General features: G+C 40.7%; 1 pseudogene across 1 annotated transcript in view; it reads left to right on the top strand.

The window, feature by feature from the left end:
- Positions 1 to 13,826, top strand: part of LOC311184218 (patched domain-containing protein 3-like) — a 280,822-nt pseudogene extending 266,996 nt beyond the window's left edge. The window contains exons 3-4 of the transcript in view: positions 10,682 to 10,822; positions 12,325 to 13,826. The product of the transcript in view is annotated as a patched domain-containing protein 3-like (transcript). The remainder of the gene's footprint in view (positions 1 to 10,681; positions 10,823 to 12,324) is intronic.
- The last annotated feature ends 4,502 nt before the right edge of the window (positions 13,827 to 18,328 follow it).

The raw sequence follows: 18,328 nt of genomic DNA on the forward strand, positions 1-18,328 counted from the left end.
ACTTGTATTTTTGGTATTATATCTAAGTGTCCATTGACAAGTTCAAGGTCATGCACATTAACCCTGTGTTTCCAAGTTTTATTGTTTTAACTCTTTTATTTAGATTGTTGATCAATGTCTATTTCAGTTCTGTTTATGGCATTTAGTAAGGTCCCAGCATCATCCTTGTGTACATGAAGATCCAAATTTCCAAAAAACATTTATTGAAGAGAACATTCCAGTTTGTTAGACTTACTACACTTGTCAATCAACTGGCTATATTTATGGATTATTTCTGGACTCCCAATTCTATTCTGTCAGTCTACATGTTTATTTGCGTGCTAGTACCACATTGTTTTCATTACAGTACCTCTTTGTAAGTTTTGAAATCTGGAAATCTCAGTCCTGCAACTTTTTCTTCTTTTTCGAGATCGCTTTGGATATCCTGGGCTCCTTGCAATTTCAAGTGAATTTGAGGGTTGGCTCTTCCATTTCTGAAAAAGAAAAAAGAAAATTGCAATTTCAATAGAAATTGAGTTGAATCAGTAGATTGCTGGGTGATTGACTTTTTAACAGTATTAATCCTTCACATCAACTAAGGATGTCTTTCTATTAAATTAGGTTTTCTTTAGTTTCTTTCACCAGTGTTTTATAATTTTCAGTGTACACATCTTTTACCTCTTGGTCAAATGTACTCCTAAGTATTTTCTTCTTATACATGCTATTTAAATAGAATTGCTTTCTTAATTTCCTTTTGCAATTCCTTTTGCACATAAATAGAAACAGCTGATTTTTATAAGTTGTTCTTGTATCTTGCAGCTTTGTTGAATTTTTTGTAACTAGTAGTTTTCTTGTGGATGTGTTGGAATTTCCATATCTGTGAAACAGTATATTTACATTTCTTCCTTTCCAGCTTGGATTCTTTTTATTCTATTCCTTGTCTAATTGCTCTGGCGAGCAATTCCAGCACAATGCTAAATCTGGTCAGCATCTCTAAGTTTAACTTTTTTGTGTTGTGTGCATGTTTGTTGGTTGGCTTTTTAGCTTTTCAGCTCCAGAATTTGTTAGGTTCCTCTTAAGTTTTTCTATGTATATTATTATTTCATTCATATATCGTGTTCCCTGTCAATGTTCTCCTTTAGCATTCTGAGCATATTTATGACAGTGTTTCTCATAGTATTTGTCTAGTATGCCTTCCTCCTTTCCATACTGAAAGACTTCTTCCTGGGTTGGAGCAGGCACAAAGAGGAAAAGGAGCAGCAAATTTCTCGGCACAGTTGCTGAGTATAGTCCTAATACTTGCCTTCCTTGGATGTGAATATATATAACTGATTTTCCTGCTAGTGCTTTTGTATATTCTTTTGACATCTCGCCCTCCCTCTCTCTGTTATCAGTACGACTATCTTGTGTTTGTTTAGCTCAGGGATTCAACACTTTTGAGCATTCCATATTTTTTGGCTTGGAATGAAATCATTTGGACAATAGTAAGACCTTCCCAAGAGAGTATGGCCTAATTGAACACCATTCTATGGCAAGTAGTGGTCTATTTTGTTTGTAAACTATTTCACATTTGGCATTTTAAAAATGAAAAAACTTATTATGCCAACTATTAAATTTCTGATAAAATCTGGAAAATCTTTCTCTTCTCAAACATACTTTAATTGTTCTTGTGTTTAATACACATCATATCTTTTAGAAAGATGTGGCCTCCTCCCTAAACATACAGTTTTTGAAGTGTAATCATTTCCAATTCAGTCCGATGTTGTCAAGTTATTAGAATGTTCAGAAAATTGGCCATTTTGCTGCCAGGGATGCCTCAATTTGACTGACCATTGGAATCATGTGAGGGAAATTTTTGACACAATGATTCTGCAGCTTCATTGTAAACCTAGTTGCCCCGACTGCTGGGAATCATAGGCACAAAAAGAGAAGGGCTGAGGATTGAAATGAGGGGCTTGAGACAACTTGACACTAGTGGTTGCTTCTTTATTTTTTCTTTACCTTCTCTTACTTTTCCCTGTCTTTCTTTTCCCTGTCTTTCTACCTTCCCTGACCTTCTCTCTGCTCCTCGCTCAGTAATTCCCCAACCTTCTCGTGGTTCTCCTCTTATATCCTGGTAGCTCCTCCCATCATACCTCCCAGTCTCATTTGATTAACAGGAAAAACCTGTGGTTTCTCAGAAGGCAAAACGGTAAAGCAAAACTTAATTGATGGCACGTGTTGCGCAACACTGCATCTGGACGTCTCCCCCTTTGTTCTTTTAAATGAGACACCTGGCCTGTCTTAGGATGGCATATTCCGTGACCAGCCTTACCCGTCATCGCTAATCTGGTGATGTTGGTCCAGACCGCTGTCTTAGGTTGGCCTGGACGGGCTACGCTCTTACCCGACTTTGGCTCTCATGTTCTCTAGGGCTAAGTTGACCCATCCAGATGCCACTGGGGAGTCCTGGTCAAGTACCATGACGCCAAGTACTTGCCTGACCGCAATAGCAGTTCTTTGTTTCGCTTCCGTAGCCGACGGAGAAACCATATGCTGAATGCACAAACAGCAACTCTGGGAGGAGTCCTCTAAAACAGGCAATGAGACCCTCACTCGTAACAGGGGTAACCTGAGTGTTGTTAACGGTTATGAGCTGTCTCGCCAATTGAGCAGTCAGGTTCAGGAACTGGTGGTTCCATGGTCCTCTGATTACACTATTTAACCTATTTACTTCCATAGACATATTTTTCACCATAACAGGAATTACACAGATAAAACAAAATGGTACAGAAGGTTATAAGGCATGTGAGCAGTTAACAAAAGTCTGTCTCTTCTTATATTAGAGCTATCTGCTGATTAAGCATCAAAATTCCATTTCGTAAATGTTCATTCATATCTTGCTATGTTGATAACACAAAAGCAACATTGGCAGCTAAATTGTTTATAGTGTCAGCATTTGCAGCAGCTTGAGTGACAGAGATGGCGGCAGCAGCTGCAGCCATGGCCACCGCTATTGAAACAGCGACAACAGCTGCAGTGATGCCAAAATCACGTCTCCTCCTAGGTAGAACAGGAAAAGGAAAGATGTGCAGAAACATCCACGGGCATGATTAAAGTAGGAAGCAGACAAATGATCACCACCCTTTCCGCACTCTGGGTCCAGCAGGCAGAGAGGGCACAGGGCTCCGCTGGACAGTTCAACACAGTTGCATTTCCTGCATTATTGGAGAGGGCAAAAAAGAAGGAGGACACAGGCAAACAACAGTAGACAAACTCTCTGATCTATTATTCTGGATACTAATGGATTGTTCAATGGTAGAACTAATGTTTGCAGATTAAATGCCTTTAAATAATTTCACCTCACCCTGGCCCAACAGGGCACTATCCAATGGCTTGGAAGCCAGACCAGTAGTAAGATTAGTGGCAAATACTTGTGGAAAAGTAGAATCATGATGATTAATGAGGAGCAAAAAAGGCATCTGATGCACAATCGCCCATCGTACTGACAACTGGGATGCTCGTGTCATCAAGGTTAGCAGGTTCAGGTGTATTGACAAACCAAACCAATAGAGCAGGAACCCATTGGGGCGCTTCCACATCTCGTGGGAAAAGACAAATGCTGCCAGGCAGCTGTATTAGTACTGCTGCGGGTGGTTGCCACTCATTATTGACCGGGTCCTTCCATCTTGCTTGCAGCATCGTGACCTGCCGAGGGTCTGGCGACCAGTGCCGATCAGCAGCTGACCGCCCCTGGGTATCTAAGGTCAAAAAATTAAGGGTAAAGAGAGCTGTAGTCAAACGGTCCCTGGGGGAGTGTTCTCCCCCTGTTTGTTTTAAAAGCATAGTTTTCAGAGAACCATGGGCACGTTCAACTATACCCTGCCCCTGCGGGTTGTATGGAATTCCCGTTTTGTGCACAATGTGATGGACCACACAAAAGGAGGCAAAAGCCTTACTGGTATAACCAGGACCATTATCTGTCTTAATGACACATGGGTGGCCCATTACCACAAATATTTGTAGCAAATGTGAACGGACATCAGAAGTCTTTTCACTGCAATGTGGGGAGGCGAAAAGAAAACCAGAGAATGTGTCGATGGAGACATGGACCAGGCTCTGTCATCCAAAAGAGGGAACATGAGTCACATCGGTTTGCCAAATATGGTTAGGGAGGATGCCCCGGGGGTTAATGCTGGGGGCGGCATAGCAGCTGGAGCAAAAGGTGCACACTTGTGACAGGCACGAACAATGTCACGAGCTTGATGACGAGTCAACCCGTAATGACCCTTAAGTGGCATTGGTGTGCAAGACTGCATGCTCTTCCATAGCACTCTGAAGTGCTGGACAAATTAGATGTCCCCTAGTAAGAGAGTCAGCCACGTCATTGCCAGCCGCTAAAGGTCCTGGCAATGGGAGATGACCTCAGATATGACCCACAAAAAGGTGATGAATTCTCTCACAAATCAGTGTTTGCAACTGATGAAGGAGGGGTGCAATGGAGCTATGAACAGAAATATGAGCAACAGTTTCCAAAACATTTAAAGCATGTACCAGATATTTGCTGTCAGAATACAAATTGATAGGTTCTTGTGAGTAGGTCTCGAGAGCCGAGAGGACGGCGGTCGCCTCAATGACTTGGGCTGAACCACTGGGCACCGAGACCACCTTCCGATCACCTTCAGAGACAAAAGAGGCTGTACCATTACTGGAGTCATCTGTAAACACTGTCCGTACCTCCGCAATAGATTCAGTAATGAGGATCCTGGGGAAACAGACCGGATGATTTTGTAAAAATTTGCATAAAGGGTTGCTAGGATAATGCAAATCAAAAAGCACTGAAGTGGTAAAATAAAGGATACTCCATGTTTCATCGTGGCATATTAATCACTGTATTTGTTCTTTGTTATAGGGGAGAATCACCGCTCGTGGGTGAGTACCTGAAAGATGTAGACTGGAGTCCAGAGCCATTTGTACAATTCTGGCAACCGAATGTAAATAAGGCTCTAAGACTCGTTTTGGACAGATGTTAAGATGGATCCAATAAACGGGACCATCTTGCCATATAAGCACTGTGGGAATAAGATTACTACAAAATACCAAGACATCAAAAGGACATGAGACAGAAAATCTATTTAAGGTCACCTGGGCTAGAACCTTTTCGACTCTAGTAATCGCTTCACGAGCCTCCTGTGTAATGGCTCTAGGGGAAGCAGAGTCTGCATCCCCTTTCAACATGTCAAAAAGGGGCTTCAGCTCTCCCGATGTAATAGAGAGCGAAGAGCGTATCTGTGCTAGATCGCCACATAGGCATTGGAAATCATGCAAGGTGCAAAGGTGAGCTACTGCCAATTTTGGTACTGCTGGAGCATAACTACCTTTACTCAAATGGTATCCTAAATACTGAAAAAGTGCAGCCATTTGTAACTTCTCAGGAGCAATCTTTAGACCTGACATCAGTAAATGATTCTCCAGGTCCTGGAAACAGGCATACAGCAGGTCGGTCATAGGAGCTGCCAGTAACAAATCATCCATATAATGATATACATGCACCTGTGAATGTTTGACTCTAACAGGAGCAATGGCTCTGGAGACATAAATTTGGCAGATAGTGGAACTGTTTGCCATTCCTTGAGGAAGGCACACCCATTGATATCTATCATGTGGGGCAGCAGCATTAATGGCCGGGATAGAAAATGCAAAGTGTTTGGAATCTTGACCATGTAATGGAATCGTGAAAAAAACAATCCTTAAGATCAAGGATCAAGATATAATGATCTTTTGGAAATGGCACCTGGAGAGGGAATGCCAAGTTGCACTGGTCCCATAATCTCCATGGTCGCATTCACTGCCCTAAGGTCCTGTAATAGTCTCCATTTTCCGGACTTCTTTTTGATAACAAAGATGGGTACGTATTCCAGGAGGAGGTAGACAGGACTATGTGTCCGGCCTGTACTTCAACTAACATTCTTCCGGCCCCTAACTTCTCTTTTGGCAGGGGCCACTTTGGTACCCACACAGGTGTGTCAGATTTCCAGGTGATAGGAATGGGCGTGGGTGGAGTCCTAATCACAGCGGCCCCTAGAAAAAAAGGGTAACCGAGCCCTCGTTTATCCCCCGCTTCCCTCATAACTTCCTGTAGATTAAAAAAGGGAGACCCTTGCTGTTATTTACCCAAATCTTGTCCAGGCACGTAGCCCTGATTAATCATCATTTGGCCAGCTGGACTATCCATGACTAATGAAGCCCCCATCTCCACCAGAACATCTCATCCCCAGAGGTTCATGGGGATTCCAGGGAGGACATAAGTTTGAAATTGCCCAGTATGGCCTTCATTGTCCCTCCAGCAGAGCACAGTAGTACTCCTGGAAGGATTTTGGGATATTGCCAGACCCTGCAAGGAGGTATAAGCAGTAGCCACGGGCCACTGTGAAGGCCAGTGCTCCTTGGATATAATGGAAGTGTCTGCCCCAGTATCCAAAAGGCCCTTAAATGTTCTGCCATTAATTATCAATTCAATTAGAGGCCTCTTATCTAATGTCAAAGCCAAATTCACAAGAGGGTTGCCTGAAGAAACAAAACCTTCAGCACCCCAAATTACATGGTGGACTTTTCCATCACTGGCTAATCTTGGTAATGGTATAATTTGAGCTATTCTGTCACCGGGGATATAGAGATAACTCCACGAGAAACAGACGCAGGCATCTTAATTTCTCCAGTGTAATCAGTATCAACGAGGCCTGGGATGACCTGAAGGCCTTTGAGGGCACTGGAGCTGGGGCCAATTATTTGTCCCACAATTCCATCAGGGAGAGGACCATACTGGCCCGTAGGTAAGCATTGCACTCCCATGCTAGCAGTCAGAACAGTGTATGCAGACACACTCAAATCAAATCCATTTCCTGGGGAGGTGCAGAAGAGGTTAGAGAAAAATTTTGCCTCATTTGGGGATTGCTCTGAATGGCCTCTATAATTGGCTGAGAGGGTTGCCGGGGCTGTGCCCTCCCCCACGAGTTTCCCGGCTGCCCTCCCATACAGGGGGTCAGTGGATTTCCCTGATAATCTGTCTTAGACCGACACTCATTCGCCCAGTGGCTACCCTTTCAGCACCGTGGACAAACGCCTGTTTTTTTTTTTTTTGAGGGTTAGCAATTTGTGGTGCCTTAGCGCCCTCGCTCTGCCCCAAAAATGGGCAGGAGGCCTTTATATGCCCTTGCTGACCACAAGCGAAACAGGCATGGTTTCGTGGTCTAGTTACTGGACCACCCAAAGCTTGAGCGATCACCACACCGGTAACTTGAGCTTCACAAATATCCTTACAAAGTCTCACATAATCATCCAAACTAGCCCAAGATTTCCAGGTTCTAATACCTTCCTGACACTACTTATTAGCATTTTCAAATGCAAGCTGTTTAACTACTGGTAGGGAGGCATCAGTGTTACCTAGAATTCTGCCAGCTGCAGTCATCAATCTTGCTAGGAACTCCGCATATGGTTCTGTTGACCCTTGAATGGCCTTTGTTAATTGAATGTCGGCTCCTCCTTTATCTCCTATTGCCTTCCAGGCTGACAGTCCAGCTGCTGCAACTTGGGCAAATACAGCCGGATCATAATCCTTTTGTCGGTCATTACTATCATATTGCCCTTCTCCTGCTAACATACCTTTGTTTCTAACCGGAAATCCAGCATCAGCATTGAGTTTAGCTATATGGGTGCAGTTCTCTAAAAATATACCTTTCCATACCAAAAAATCCCCTGGGGAAGTCACCGCTCTGACTAGCGCTTTCCAATAATCATTTTGTCGGTCATTACTATCATATTGCCCTTCTCCTGCTAACATACCCTTGTTTCTAACTGGAAATCCAGCATCAGCATTGAGTTTAGCTGTATGGGTGCAGTTCTCTAAAAATATACCTTTCCATACCAAATAATCCCCTGGGGAAGTCACCGCTCTGACTAGTGCTTTCCAATCATTAGGAGTCAGATGTATGCCGAACCAGCTATACAATAAGGTATGCGTAAAAGCACTCTGGAGACCATACTGAGTAAATGCCTCTTTTAACACCTTCAATTCTTTAAAAGCTGTGGAGACATGTACTCTAGTAAGCACCCCTTGAGGATCTGTCCCTTCCACGACTGGGTAAGCATAATTAGGGGCCTGGGAAAACAGGACTCTTTCCATCATAGAGCACATTCTTTCCATTAATGGAAGATCAACCCTGTTGAGTGTTCTAGGAGGTGGCTCAGGAGGTGGCTCAGCACCTCCTGAGGTGGCTCCCCAGGTGTTTTCCATCTCCTTTTATGCTTCCCTGGCTTTTAACAACCGAGGCCTTCCTCATCCTGTTCCTCCTCTCCTCCCAACTCATCGGTAGAATATTCTAGGGGAGGGGCTGTTGGTATTTTTTGAGTAGAGGAAGGGGGATTTACCAATGTAGAACTCACAATGGAACGTCTTTTTCCTCCGATTGTTTAGTGGTCCTGATGGCCTCAGTGGCTAACTGAGCGGCAGCAGTGCCACCAGCATTAAGAGCATCACCCAATACTCCCCAGACCGTCAAAGTAGTGCCAGGAAGAGACTCAAGACCATATAATTGCTGATGTAAGACGATATCTCCTTTTACCTTATTCCATTTGGCACTATCGACCCGATCCTTCTCCAGAAACCACTTACTATTGTAAGGGTCTCTACAAATCCTTTAAGGATTTTTCTACTGAGAGGAACCCCAAACTCTTTTAGGAGAGCTTCCACGGAAATAACTAACTGCCCCTTGGACATTGAATTGCCCATGATCCCAGCTACTTTATCTTACTTGCTGGCTCACCACAGCTGGTCCTTCAGCGGTTCCTTCGTTCTTTTTTGTGCCCCACGTTGAGCGCCACCTGTCACGACCCACAGGATTCATAGGCACAAAAAGAGAAGGGCTGAGGATTGAAATGAGGGGCTTGAGACAACTTGACGCTAGCAGTTGCTTCTTTATTTTTCCTTTACCTTCTCTTACTTTACCCTGTCTTTCTTCCTTCCCTGACCTTCTCTCTGCTCCTCTCGCAGTAACCTCCCAAACTTCTTGTGGTTCTCCTGGTATATCCTGGTAGCCCCTCCCTTCTTACCTCCCAATCTCATTTGATTAACAGGAAAAACTTGTGGTTTCTCAGAAGGCAAAACAGTAAAGCGAAACTTAATTGATGGCACATGATGTGCAACACTGCACATGCTCTGGGTACCTACTGAAACAAGATCTGTCCATCTGGGGTCTTAGAAAATCTAAAGTTTGATCATTCTCCAATCATTCTGATAAACTGCTTCTATCAATTTCCTTGTAGGGTTCTAGAGTATCTGCAAGTGCATTCATCAGTCTCCTACAGTGTCCATTTTCATATATTTCCTTCACTTACAATTATTAACAGTTGCTTAGAGAACCTTGGCACAACTACTCAAAGTAAAGTCATGGTAGCTGACTATTTACCTTCCCACTTCAGTGTCTAAAAAATTTACATAAAAATGAGAAACTTGTAAAAGGGATTGAGACTAAATATGTCCTGTGTAGCTCTCATTAATCTTTTTGCATTTGAATGTCATCTTTGTTATGTTCTTATCGTAAACATTTATAAATATTGTTTTCAAGAATACTTCAAAATGAAAATATTCATTATGTTCAAATTTATTGTAACCCAAGTGATTTACTTTTGCTCTTAAATTCGTTTGTGTGCGTTTGGACCCTAAATTTAACTCAAGGCACCAGCAGTTTGAGAAAAAGTGGAACACATCAATGGTGCAGAAACCTTTTAATAAAAAGAAAGTTTTGCTATGTGAATATGGTCTGAAAAAGTCTTTTCGTCACATTCTGTTTTGGAAAAAGTAGCTCCATTTCCTTAGTTGTCTCTCCTAGTCTTCAAACTTAGTTTCCTTTTCCTATAGAAGTCCAGAGAGACTTTTATCAATCATTTATTTTAAAACTGTTAACATAAAATTAAAATATAAAACCACAGGTGGCTGTCAATATTCACAAATGTAATGTGGTTATTGTGGAGGCAAAGTACAGCATGCATGCTTTCAAATGCTCTCTCTATATTCCCATTTCTGGTGGTCCAACAGAGAAACAGAAAAGTCTTGTGTTGACCCAAAAACAGTACATTTCAAAACAATTTTTTTTTTTTTGCAATTAGTAGCAACTTTTCTAGAACCCACTTCATCAATAAATGAGAATCTTGAAACTGTTTTAGCAGGATGCTTTCATACATTTTATTATGTTATTATCTCTGTTGTACAGGAACCCTTTAGGTTGGTGTTAATAGCTAGTTGGAATCAGGAAATAAGTGCAAAGATAATTGGATGTGGGTACTTTTTTCTCAACTACAGCTGTGTGCCCTTTAGTGTTGTGTTCCATTCACACACAACTCCTTGAACACTAGAGTGGAATTAACCATCTGCTGTGCACCTGTACATGTATGTGGTTCTAAAACACCATCAGGGAATTAGTGCTTGGCCAGCTGCATAAGAAGTTAGTTAAGTTAAAGCACAAAATGCCAACTTTTATTTTCCCTCTTTGAATTGGTATAGTTGGTCTGGGATAGTGCTTGGGAATTAAAGGTCTCCAGGAGACAGGTGTAGAATGATTGCAGAAGAGATTTCAGAACAGGTCCAAATCAAGAATGTCATGGATTGATGGAATTTAAGTATGGCAGCTGCTGCCAAATATACATCATTTTTCCTCCCTATTTATAGGTTTAGCTGTATACGAAACCAAATGTTTACTGTAGTCATAGGAGTGATTTCTGTTGTCTTGGCAGTGGTGGCTTTGGCCTCATGTTGTATGTGCGGGTGCCATTTGTGCCTAAGTTGCAAATGCACCATTTCTAATACTAGATGAATAAAGTAAATGTGAGGCTGCACTCTGAGTGTATTGGGGAGAAAGTAGATTACAGAAAGAGTTTATGATAGATTAAGTAAAAGAACTGTGCTTAGATGATTACAGATCCAAAATAAGGTGTCAGAAATGAAGACAAACATTAAATTGTGTCTTGAGCACTGGAAAAAAATAAGGACCACAAATGCAAAAGTAAAGACAATGACATGAGCAGGCAGTTCTCTCTCTCTCTCTCTCTCTTTCACACACACACACACACACACACACACACACACACAACCGAAAATGAAAAATACATGTCACTGGAAATGCAAGGGGGACAAATATATGACATCTCAATCAAGGGATGCAAATTAAAAGTGAGATGCCTAGTTTTCTTATTAATTAGCATTGCAAGACTGAAACTTTTGGGGTGGTTGTGTGTAATGAACACTGTCTACTACTGCTCAGAGAAGATTGTCAATTGGCTCATACTTTTCTTAGTCCAATATTTGTATCAAATCAAAAGGCTTAAAAGAGGATTTAAGGTGCATATCTTTCACCTCTCCCTTCTACTTCTAGGAATTTGTGCTAATAATTGAAAAAATGCTCCAAAAAGTAGACTAAGTATGTTCATTTCTGTGTGATTCAGAATTGAAAACCATCTCCCCTGTCCACAGGAGATTGGTGAATTCAAACATAGGAAACCTCTATATCCCCACCAAGTAACAGACTAGCAGGAAAACTAGTGTGCACATGCCTGTATATGACGCTGTACCTCTCAAGTCACACCGCAATGACAGACTGCTGCTGTTGGTGGTCAGATAGGTTCAGTAACAGAATGTTGGCTGAAAGTGTTTCTGCATTTCTGTGAAATGACTTATGAGAGAAAATGGTCTCTCAAGTAATCTAGTGGAATCAGAAACAGATTGCTAATCATGCTTCAACTAACACACCCACCAGGTTTCCTGATCTCAACACTGAGGCACCATAATTGGAGAGAAGGAGTATACTGTGCTATGTGGTAATAACAGGAATCCATGCAAAGCACAAGCTTATTACAGAAGAATGAGTGTGCTCTGGAAGTGTTACATCAGCACAGATTGTGCGAGATCAATAAAACCTGAAGGGACAAAGAATAAGACCTTAAGGGACAAAGGATCATTTCACTTAGATGCGGAACATAGGGAAACTAGACAAAGGGTCAGACAAAGACAAACTTTCAAAGCAAATCTTGAAAGCTGACCTAGAGCTGAGACAACCAGGAAGCAGGGGGATAGGCAGAGGGTGGCAAGAGGGACAGGGAGGAGAGCACAAGGACTCTGGTGGAGGACCATGGGTGCGCTGGTGCTGGGAGAGTGAAGGTGGCCACGCCTGAGGGGAGAAATCCTAGACTGTGAAAAACTCAGCAAGGATGTAAAACAATGTTGCTTCATTCAAAAGAGAAAAAGGGGGAAACATTTTGAATTATGTGATTTACACTTTAATGGATATGAATATGCATTAATATTTTTCTTAACAGGTGTTGGCATTGATGACATGTTTATCATGATTTCTGCCTGGCAGAAGACCAACATCATGGACAGCATACAACAGCGAATGTCTGACGTCTACTCACATGTGGCGGTGCCCATCACCATCACCACTCCCACAAATGTCCTGGCCTTCTTTACAGGGGTGATGACCTCCTTTAAGTCCGTGCGGTACTTTTGCATTTACACGGGAACAACCTTGCTCTTCTGTTACTTTTATAACATCACCTGTTTTGGCGCCTCTATGACCCTAGATGGTAGGAGAGAAGTGGCCTGTATGCGCTGGCTGCAAAAGTCAGAGGGTAACGCGGACCAAATTTTTTCCTCGCTGATAAGGGGCTGCTGCCTCCCATTTAGTTCTTTTCGAACTGATGAAGAATCGAGCATCCATCCAAAGAACTTGCTCTTTAGAGATTATTTTGGCCCGTTTCTCACAAACACTAAGTCCAAGTTTGTGATAGTGGTTTTATACCATCTGTGCATCACATTCAGTATACATGGCTGTTTCCAAGTGCAGGATGGTTTAGACCTTCGACATTTGGCAAGTGACGATTCTTATATCACACCCTGTTTTAACATCCATGAAGAGCATTTTTCAGATTATGGTCCCATAGTGATGGTTATCATGACTGAAGCAGTTGACTACTGGGATAAAGACACTAGACAAACATTGGGGAAATGTCTGACCACTTTTGAAAACAGTGACTATTCATTCAAAATCTAACTCAGTTTTAGTTACAAGTGTATGTACAGTATGTGGAAGCCAACATCTTAGCTGTAAATAGCAGAGAGAGTTCTATAAACAACATTTCTGGTTTTGTAGTTCATATTCCAAATTTTACATATAATATCAATATTTCATCATCACATGAGATTATTTCTTCCCTGGCCTTCATTCAGACCACGGGCGTTTCTTCTTCCCGCAGTAAGAAGAACAGGTTATTCCAATTACGAAGTATTGCCAAAAGGTGTGAGATTCCCCTAATGGTGTATAACCCAGCATTTATCTATTTTGATCAATATTCTGCAATCTTAGAAAACACTATTCAAAGTGTCATTTTTGCATCCGTAGCTATGTTGTTTCTTTATTGTTAATCCCCCACCCATTGTGATCCTTGTGGGTCACTTTTTCTATTGGGTCTGTGATTGTAGGAATAACAGGTTTCATGGGATTCTGGCATGTCAACCTTGATTCCATATCCATGATGAATCTTGTGATTTGTATAGGGTTTTCTTTTGATTTTTGTGCACATATTTCATATGCATTTGTTTCCAGTTCTAAATCCTCATCAAATCAAAAAACAACTGAGGCATTGTTTTTCTAGATTACCCAGTGTTACAATGTGCACTGTCAACAATAATAGGAGTGGGTGTTTTATCTGTAGCTAATACATACATCTTCAGGACATGTTTTAAGATTATATTTCTTGTCATGGTATTGGGGGCTATTCATGGCCTAGTTTTCATTTCAGTATTCTTAACCATTTTTTGAAGATTTGTTGGAATATCCACTAACACATCAGTGCCCAATGATAGAATTCTTGACTGCCCCAATGCAGTCTGGTAAAAATGCTCTATTAAGGATAGTTGATAAACTGAAAACAAAGGCACATTTCCTTGATTTGGAAATCTCATTCCAAGCTGTTCTTTAAAATATCCTGAGAAAAATTAATTAGTCCTACATTAAAATATTTTTCTCAATTAGAAGTGTTGTCATCTTTATTGTAAACTATAAAAATTGGGTGTAAGGTAAAACGTTCCAATTTTTTTTCTATTTTTTTCCTCTTATCATTAGCTTTTCTGCCTGGAATTAAGAATTTTCTACATTATATATACTCAGTGGGATGTTATGTGTATAGTACTTCCTATATGCATTACTATGTAAAGGTTCAAATTACTATTACTTAATCTCCATACTGGGACTTTTCTATGCACTTTCTTAATCGTATATTCAGATGAACTGAAGTTGCTATCAATATTTTTTTTTTTAATTTTGAAGAATTAACCACTTTAGGGTCCTTCCGGCTGGCACGGGCAGTTGAACGCCACAGTGTTAAGATGTCCGCAGCCTCAGCAGCACTGGTTCGATCCTAGCCGGCCAGGGAGAATCCCACATGGCAAAGCAGACCTTGCCCGTCTCGCCAGCTGTTCCCCTCAGCAGTGTGTTTTGGTTGTCTGCCTGTTCTGCTCCCCACTCTGTTTCTGGTAAATCCTCTCATCTTTCCGTGCATCTGGTGTGTACCACTGTTCTTGTATAAATAAATATATCTGAAAAAAAAAGAATAAACCAATGAAGCCATCAGGTGCTGCACTTTTGTTTTTTGGTAGGGGTTTGATTGCTGATTCAATCTCCTTGCTAGTAATTGATCTGTTTGGATTTTCTTTATCAGTTAAATTTTATACCTAAATGAGACTTAAAGGATAATGGATATATATTTTATTTATAGATAAACAGATACATATAATAAAAATAAGTATTACCTAATGCTGTAAAAAAAGGAAGTGATATTCCTGGTAATTGTAGGTTTAAAACTATTTTACTCTTTATTCTTTTACCAACAGAGAATAATAATTTGATATCCCTTATTATATAGAATTGAAAAGGATAAATTCTTTCTTTGAAAAGGAAAAGGTTTTGAGACTTCTCAAGTTCAAGATATTCTCTAAGGGCATCTGACTGCTAAGGGTCTCATTTCTCCAAACTCTACATGGATGATGCCCTAAACACACACTTCCTGTCCAGACCATCTCTAGAGGCAGGTCAGGGATCGGCAATGATGTCACCCACCAGGAGGAGCCACTAAAACCACGTCCTTTGTTAGCCATTTCAAACCCAGTAGGGAGAACATATTCAAATAATGCCCTCCGTTACAAGAAGGAGGTGGGTTACAGATGGGTGGTTGGCAACACTTCTGCCCTTTTTTCTTGGTGAGAATTTTTTTTTTAATTTAGACATCATTGTTCATTTTTAAACAATATTTGCTCCCCCCTTTCAGGTGTGGTCCCCATAGAATTTCCTTCACCAATTATGCTCAGTGAAATAAGCCAGAAGGAAAAAGTAAAATAATGGATGGGATATAGGGGAACCACCTAAGACATCAGTGTAAAAAAATAACAACAGTACAAAACAGAAAAAAGAAACATACAACTATTAATCAGAGACATCCTGCAGGGAAGGAGGAAGGACAGGGAGCAGAGGGAAGGAGGGAGGAGCACAGGGGACTGGGGTGAGGGTGCACTTGTCTTTTTTAACAGCCGTACTAATAGGCCTTTGTCCTGGTTTTACATTCCCAGTGTTAAAAGTGTACAACTCATTTACTTCACAATTTGTTTTAAAGCACTTGCATTGTGGCAAACACTCTTCCAGGCTTTTAGCATAAAACAATGAAGAAAGTGAACAGTAGTCTCTGCCCCTGGGCTGAGGAATAAACACTCAAGGCAGATACTCAAATGCACATGTTAGGAAGTGATATCTGTCAAGGAGAAACCTGCCAATCACCGTGGAAGGACAATCACCCAGCAAGGTCATGTGAGCCCTCAGCACCACACAGGGAGCTGCATGCTTGTGCGCATGCTGATGGGAAGGCGGCTGCAATGTGTAAGGATCTGAGAAACGTGTGTTGTATGTATGTGTGTTAACATGCAGTGACTTGCAATTTGAAAAAGTGGGTAAAAAGAAGTATACTACTATGACATTATCAATCATGATTATTCTCTTTTCTAAAAAACTTAGCATTGACAACAATTTTGGGGTATTTAAAAGAAAATAATTTTGAATTAAAATTCAAATGGCACTTAATTATCTTAACAGTTTTTTAGATTTGAAGTTTCACCGTAAGGTTTTTAGCTTTTCCTAAGTAGAAAAGCCATAAAGTGAACTGACATTCCAGCGGGATTTCATAAGAGCCCACATTTCATTTCACTGTAACAAAGTCCATCATTCACTGGGGACTCCAGCCACGTCCTCCAGATCTTCAGCACAAGCTGGCTGTGCTGAAGCAAATCCCAAATGCAGGAACCATTCAATATCTCTATGGAGAGCGACCTTTTTGAAAGGCAGAGGAGGAAAAGGAATTCCATAAAGTGACACAACCAAATGCAACCAAAGGGAAATTGTTCCTCAAACTCAAAGTCTGTTCCCTAAGCATTTATGGAGAATCAGTTTATCAGACACTAAAAACACATGGAGGCGGGCTTACTTCAGGGAAACACACAACTATATCAGCAACAGCAAAACAGAGTCAAGGAGCGTGTGCCTACGCTTGGCGTGAAATCAGTTGATGGACAATGTTTTGTACAGCTTTGTCCAACACCCAGGGGTTTTCTTAAAGAAATCCGAATGATGCCACTTTTTTCCTCCTCTGTTGCTGTGTTGTTCCAATAAAATGATTCTCATCCTCTCAAAGGTTTAGGTTGAGTTAACCCATGTGACTATCCAATCATCCAAATAATAACTATCACCACTGTGATGATAAGTAAAATCATCAAGATAAGGAATTTAAAAGACCATGAATGGAAAGAAATTTAATATATTTCTATTTTTTTCCCTCTCCAAGAGGACAACGACAACAATAAAAACAACTATAATCCAGGTGTTAAACTAATGCACAATTCATCCATAAAATCCTAAAGCCAATGAAATCTTGAGCCAAGAATCAATTGTAGGCCACGAGAAGCTGTAAAGATTGATTTTTTTTGTCGTTTATTGAAGAAACAGATATTTGCATGAATGCAAGACGTTCTTAGTAAGTATGCACATTTTTTAAAGAGATGTTACCAGTAGTGGTGGCAGTCATTCTCTCTCTTTCTCTCTCATAGGATGGAGAGAGGTGGAGAGAGAGAGAGATTGCAAACCAGATTCCCGAATTTACTAATACGTCAAGGTTTAATTTTATGTTTTTTCTCTTTTGACTGAATTATTTCTTCTTAAGACATATTTTATTCTCTGCGATGGGCAACTGATGAAATCATACAAATACATGAACAAACCTGGGCTCTCTCCCTCATTTTTTATCTTCTCCCCATTTTCTATCTTCTCTAATGCAGTCTTTCAAAATGTTATTCAAAAAACAGGCTACCAGATAATGTTCCCTGTAAAAGTGCACCTGCATCTTTCATATTCTCTGATGGAAATTCTGTGTGAGCAAGCGCCTAAGCTAGGAGCCCGAGAGTCAAAGAGGAGGCAAAATATTACGAATTTTTCTGATTGCTGAATAAGAAATACCATCCATTTCCTACATTATTTGTGCTGTTACAGTAAAGGTCATATCACTTCTGGAACATAAAATAACTTTAAAAGCAGGGCCTCCCCTGGTGGCACAGCATTTAAGTGCTGGGCTGCAAAGCTGCCCGCAGACTCTGCAGCACCAGTTCGATCCCCGGTATGAAAATGGCCAAAAAGAAAGGGGATAAAAAGGGCATTGGAGGGAAAGCAATTTGGATAATAGGTTTCTCTAACTCTTTCTGAAACACTTCGCTACTTTAGTTCACTATGTCCAGCCACAGAAGCAAAGAATTTGACATATTTAACATCAGATAGGGTTTGAGAGATTTCTATTCTACCCTTATTTGTCAAAGTGAAAAAAGAAGGCCTTCAAGTGTTCACATAAGGTCACATAAATGGAAGCATTAATTTCAAAATCCTGATCTCACACGTAGTTGATTCTCCAAGAGTCTGAAATTAACTTGGAAAATAACACTCAAATTTGAATTAAAGACTCTTGTGCAATGATTTCTCAACAACACAAGTGATCTCTTATTGCCACACTGGGTTTCTGCAAAAACAGAGACCAACTTCTGGCTATAACCCTTTCAGATTATATTCATGACCTATGTTTTTATACTAATTCACTTTAAAAAGATCTATTTCCATTTTAGTGGAATTATTTGTTTTCATCTTAACAGAAAGATATGTATCAAGGTTTATTTTCCATAGCATAGCATAAATAATATTTATCTTGCTAGAAAATTAAGACACTTTTTCACAAATGCCAT

Source organism: Talpa europaea, assembly GCF_964194135.1.
Source record: "Talpa europaea genome assembly, chromosome: 14".
Taxonomy (NCBI): Eukaryota; Metazoa; Chordata; class Mammalia; order Eulipotyphla; family Talpidae; genus Talpa; species Talpa europaea.